Raw genomic sequence first — 5,749 nt, 5'->3', positions numbered from 1 at the left:
AAGACAGTAAAGGCACTTTTGCATAAGTTCAGAGAGGGGGGCTTGTGTCTGACGTCTTGCATCACCTTGCACCTGGGATCAAACCCAGGCTGGCAACCTCACCTGGGCTGATGCTTTACTCCTGCAGGGCTGCCTGTCCTGCACCAAACATCCACCCAGCACCAGCACCCCAGAGCTTTCTCATTGCAGGCTTGTCCTGTAGTCACTTGTCAGAGTCGAAACAGCAGTCACTCAGGAATCCAATGCCAACAAAGCTGGAGGCACTTCACACCCATTACATGTACACAAGGTGTCCAGGCTGTGCCTAAAAAAAACTTTGTCTTCAATTCCAGGGCTCTCAGATCAGGAGGTTGAGGGGAGAGTGATTTGGGAAAAATATAATCTCCTCCCCAACTCAACAGAAGGGAACAAAAATATCTGATGGCTAATATTTTATTAGATTTTGCTTAGAACAATAGGGACTTTCTCTTTTGCTACAGAATTTTCCCCTTTCTTATATTCTCGCAGTGGCAGAAAATGCTGAATCACAAACCTGGAGCTTTAAAAAAAAAAGAAGTCATATGCAGAAGAAACATATCTTACATCATTTCATGCTTCCTGCTCTGCTCTCTGGTGCCACGTTCCTCATTTTTAGGCTGTTTTAAAGGTCAGCTTCACAGAACAAATCCTGACCTCAGATATGGGAAATATGCTGCCTCATCACTCCAGGATCTTTTCTCACATGATTAGTCCCAACATTCCTGCAAGTAGAACAGTCCCCATTGCCACTGCTGGAGACAGGGAAAAAAAAAAGAAAAAAAAAAGGCAAGATATTTTTTTTCCATTCCCAAGGTTAATGTTCACCACCATCACACCCTCATTTCATAGGCTAATTCAGCAATGTAATGCTATTGCCATCTATGGGCAAGTAATATTTTTACCATATGTACAAGTTAAAGTTGGGATACATGCCTAAACTGACAACTACTCTCAAAAAAGTTTGAAAGGACTTTAAAGAAGATTTTATTTAAGATTTTCCAATGGCTAAGATATATGGACTGGATGAAAGTTAATCGAAGACAGCAATTACTCCTCATGGTATTTGTTTTAATCCTTATTATGTATTCATTCAAATGGCTTCATTTTGTGTGAAGAACTTTATTTTGATGCTAATAATTTGAGCAGACAGAAGAGGTCATGTTAAGGTGCTGATTCAGAAGATGCATGCATGCTCAGTTTATTTTGAACAAAGATCTGAACTTATTTGAAATTACCACTATCGATTACCAAGGGTTTAAAGAATGATGGAAAGCACAACAGTGAAGAACAAGCTTCAGTGCCACGTGAAAGCTGAAGATTAATTTACTTGCTTAATAACTCCTCTAAAATTGTAAGATTTCAACATTTATAAAATAACCAGTCAATCAGTCTACTGGTTAAAAACGACAAATATATACTGAAAAATATTTTGATTGAAGTATAAAAGTTACTGCAAACTCTTTTCAGCTTGCTCATGCCTCTAAGAAAGAATATGGCTAGGTTTATGGTAATCTAGTGGACTAGTTTTTGTCAATAACTGGAAGAAATACAAAGCAAAACTTCTCCACTCACTGGGAGACTCTACAGATGACATTTAAAAGAAAGCACACCACCATAGCAAGATGAAAAACGGGGTTTCTGTTAAATTATAACTAGCCAGATGGTTATACTGCTCTCAGGTTCACGATAAAGGGAGAAAGGCTGCCTCCTATGCCTGCAGAGCTCATTGCCAGGTGGCTTGAACCATGCATGGTTAACTTCTCAGACTCAGCCTCTTCTTTTTGATCTCTGCTGAACCAGTGAAAGGAAAGTGCCCAGGCCCTGAGAGCAAAGATTGCCCCACAGCTTGTCACTCTGAAAAAAAAAAAAAAAAAAAAAAAAGAAGGCAGCTAAGGCATCGGACCCATTTCAGACCCTTGCCAGAGGAAGGACGCCGTAAGACTGAACCGCACAAAAAGAGCCAAAGCACAAAGTCCTCCTCTAACTAAGTCAGAACAAAAACGTTTGGATAGGATTTCTGGAAGAAAGAGCCGGAGGTGTTTGTGAATAACCACAAGAATAGGCACTTCCAGTGACTGCAGAACTACAAACAAAAGCACTTTTGTGCACTCCCAGATTATTTGCTCCTATTTTCTCTTACAGTCACATGCTTATGTGGGCCTGTACTGGTCAGATTCATTAAGATACCTTAAATTGCAACCAAGTATTGTATTATTAATACTGACTTTGTTTTAACTTTCCTGTTACTTCATATAATTTGTTTCATAATTTTATCTCTTATGTGACCAAATCCCCACTGAATCCTTTAAAAGTTTTTGTTGATATGTGCACTATATTTCCAAAGTGTTTCAGATTTATGAACTCACCTCCTTTCCTTCTTATTGTTTCATTGGTTCAGGGACAGCCCCTTCTTTTCAGCAGATTGAAACATCCAGTAATCTGAAACAGATTTGGTGACCCTATAGCATTAAATCATGCTTTGTGGTGCTTTATTCCCGCTCCAAAAGACTTTATGCATTAGCAAGTACATAAAATTGTACAGATTCTGAATAAATATTGAAAAGTAATAAATTATTCCATATGGTCTTAATTTTTCAAAGCAGTGCACCACTGTTTTAAAGTAATAGTGGTTAATTTTCCAATTAGAAGGATTTTTAAATAGCCCTTCTGACCCATAGATTTGGGAACACCCTCACTTCAGATATTCTCCCCAGCTGAGGGATTTGGGTGCACCAACAATTTTCACAGTCAAATGGTGTCCTTGATTAGCTCGCTAGCAAACTACAATTAGCCAAGGCGGTTAATTTCTTCCTTTTATTCAAAAAAGCTTGTGTCATCATTGCTGCAAAGACACAGGTCACAAAGCGTCTGTGAGCAAACTGAATAGCACACGTTCCTCTTTAAGCTTCACACACTTGAACATCTGTCAGACCTCTGTGACAGTTTCTCCCCAGTTTTCCCTGTTTGCTTCCAAGGAAAAAATCTGTTTGGGTTAAACAAGGCTTATAATGCCTTTACCTTGATATATTTTAAGCTAAACATGCCTATTATGAAGAGTTGCTACTGTGTTTAGAAACAGCAGGCTCTTCAGCAGATCAGTTCTCAGCATGTATTAAATTACATGTTCTCACTAAATGGTATCCCCAAAAAATAAATAAAAAAAATAAAATCAGGTCTTGGTATCATTGCCTCTCCACAGGTAAACTGGCAGTGAACGACTCCAGATGCACAGCTTTAACAGAGCAGCTTGCTAGACTGAAGGGAATGATTTTGCAAGCCAGGCAAGGGTGCGCGTGAATGGAAGAATTCAACTTTTCAGATTCCAGGAGTTTGCAGGGCAGTTTGCTATAACTGCCTGCCCTGAGCATGTTTAAGGCACATTCACATGAGCAGCAAGGAATGTAATGTCTTTAGTACCAGAAGCAGGACTAGGGCAGAACTGAGGCATTAAAGTTCAGAACTGCCCTCCCAACAGCCTCTGCTCAACTGATGCCTAATCCTGGAAGCTCTGGAGTACTATTTTTAGGTTGTTGGGATCCCAAAATACAGGACATTCTGCCTTTCACATACCCAGAACCACCCCACGTTGGGCAGCTCTGTGCCTGTCTTCCCCCCTGGCCCAATGCTGGAATTCAGAGCTCAGACACGTTTCCATGCAAGATGAGACCCATGGCCTTGGTGGCACAGCCTTCCCAGAGCACATCCAGCACATACCAATGGGCTCCAGCTTCTCACAGCACGCTGCTGTGATCACTCTTCCAAGACGGGACAGCAAGTAGAAGGTGCCCATTGCTATCCCATCGTTTTGCAGTGTGTCACAGGCACTCAAGAAATATGACCGCCCTCCCATTCCTCTGACTTGATGCAGCTCCTGAGTCAGCAGTCACCCAGTTCCTCCAGGGTGTGAGAGAGAGAACCAGCTGCAAGTGCTTATAATCGACTTCCCCACCATGTGCTAAGCCGCTGACTGCTTTTGCTTAACACTTCACCAGCCCCTTTGAACCCTTTCTGAATTCCTGTGGGGAGACAGACTTTCCCCTGTGTGCCTTGCAGTGCCCCCCACACCAGGAGACACAAGGTCAGCTTCTCCTCGTTCTGCCTGACAGGGTTCAGATGCCTCCCTCTGACCTTCCAGAAGAATATCTTACCAGGGAGGTAGGCTAGCCTAACACGCACTCCATTTTCAACCAGCCTGTTGAACCCGTACTGATGCCTGGGGGAGAGGGTGGGGATTCAGGATTCACGGGTGCAATCAAGGAGAGGCCATGACCTAGCAATAATAACATTGCCATAGGGAAGGGAGAGGAACAGTCTCCTTTTCAAAGTGTGTCTATATACTTTACCTTGAACATCTCTCAGAGAACAAAACACAAAGTTCTGGGAAAAGGACCAGGACCCACACCTCCAGAGCAAGTGCTCTGATCACTGGAAATAGAGGATGACAGTGTGAGGGAGGCGCTTAGACTTCTTCCTCCAGGGACCACGTACAGGAGAAAATAATTAATTATTTGAAGGAAGTGAAATAGGCCGTATGTGGGCACCTGCTCTCCAAAGGAGAGGCCAGGCTGCCAGCGCGGCAAAGGTAAATCCTTTCCTGCAGCCCTGATTCTCATCACCTGATCCCCGATTAAATCCTCTGCTGTACAAGTGTGACTCGTGTTCACAGGTAGAGGGAAGCAGGGCTGTGAAAGGTGGTTATTTTAGGGCTGTGCTGCGTGAGAACCACTACATCGAAGCAAAGATTGAGGCTGCATCTCTCTACACAGCATCACGTGGACAGGACAGCCACCTCTGGGACAGTTTTTGTCCCCTGAAGACAACCAACACTGACACAGTTTCAGAGGTGTAGCTTCCAGGTCTCCCTATCGCTGCCCTACCGCTGGGCACTTGGCACACTGGATTTGCACACCCGGCTGCCAGACGCGTTCCCACCCAAACCCTTCCCTCACACCACACACAGATCTGCACTGCCTCGGAGCCCAAGTCCGGAGGGCACTTGCAGCCTGGCACAACTTAGCTTTGAGACAAGGGGGTCGGGGAAAACCGAGAGACGGCTCGGCTTGGTCCTCGGTGCAGCAGTACCCCCTGGCTAAAGGCAATTTTCCGTGCAAGCGCCACAGCACGTTAGGGAAAAGCTTTTCTACCTGCACGGCTGCGGACTCTGCACCCACAGGTACCCACAGAAGCGCCCCCACCGCATTCTACTCGATTGTTTATTATGTGGCGCGGGGCGGCGGCGGGGCGGGGGCGCGGGCCAATGGAGGGCGGTGCTGCTCTGACGAGCCACGGGCGCCGGCCAATGGGCGGCGAGGGCGGGCCGCGGCGGTCACGCGCGGCTCCGGAGCATGACATCATTCGGTTCGCGCGGCGCAGCCTAGCTTGGTGGGGGCGGGCCCTCCGTCGTGGGTGGGGCCTCCCTCGTGGGCGGGGCCACCGTCGCGGGCGGGGCCAGGCCCTCCGCTCCCCCCCCGCCCCGCGCCGTGTGGGCGGAGGAAGGTGTTAAGTTATAATGACGGAGCAATTAACAGATAAGTGGGCATAATTAAGCCCACATGAGGTAACCGAGACAGGTTTAAGTGGACGTGTCCGGGTTGCTCTGCGAGTTGGTGGTGGGGCAGTTTCCCCCCTCGGACTAGCCCAAGGTAAGCAGAAGAGCCGTCCGTCCCGGGTCCGTGGAGGTGTCCTGATGGGGCAGAAGGCAAGGGAAGATGACTAAATACCTAAAATCCAA

The 5,749-nt window shown here is 46.0% G+C and overlaps 1 long non-coding RNA gene across 1 annotated transcript; it reads right to left on the bottom strand.

The window, feature by feature from the left end:
* Positions 1 to 810: 810 nt before the first annotated feature.
* LOC113972525 lies at positions 811 to 4,970 on the bottom strand. The gene is made up of 3 exons (XR_003535936.1): positions 3,733 to 4,970; positions 2,385 to 2,457; positions 811 to 1,872 (listed from the first exon to the last, which is right to left on the bottom strand). It is a non-coding gene; the product is annotated as an uncharacterized LOC113972525 (long non-coding RNA).
* Positions 4,971 to 5,749: the final 779 nt, after the last annotated feature.

This window comes from Neopelma chrysocephalum, unplaced genomic scaffold, assembly GCF_003984885.1.
Source record: "Neopelma chrysocephalum unplaced genomic scaffold, ASM398488v2 Primary Assembly neopelma1_23, whole genome shotgun sequence".
In the NCBI taxonomy this organism is placed as follows: domain Eukaryota; kingdom Metazoa; phylum Chordata; class Aves; order Passeriformes; family Pipridae; genus Neopelma; species Neopelma chrysocephalum.
This window is presented reverse-complemented; position numbering and strand designations above follow the sequence as displayed.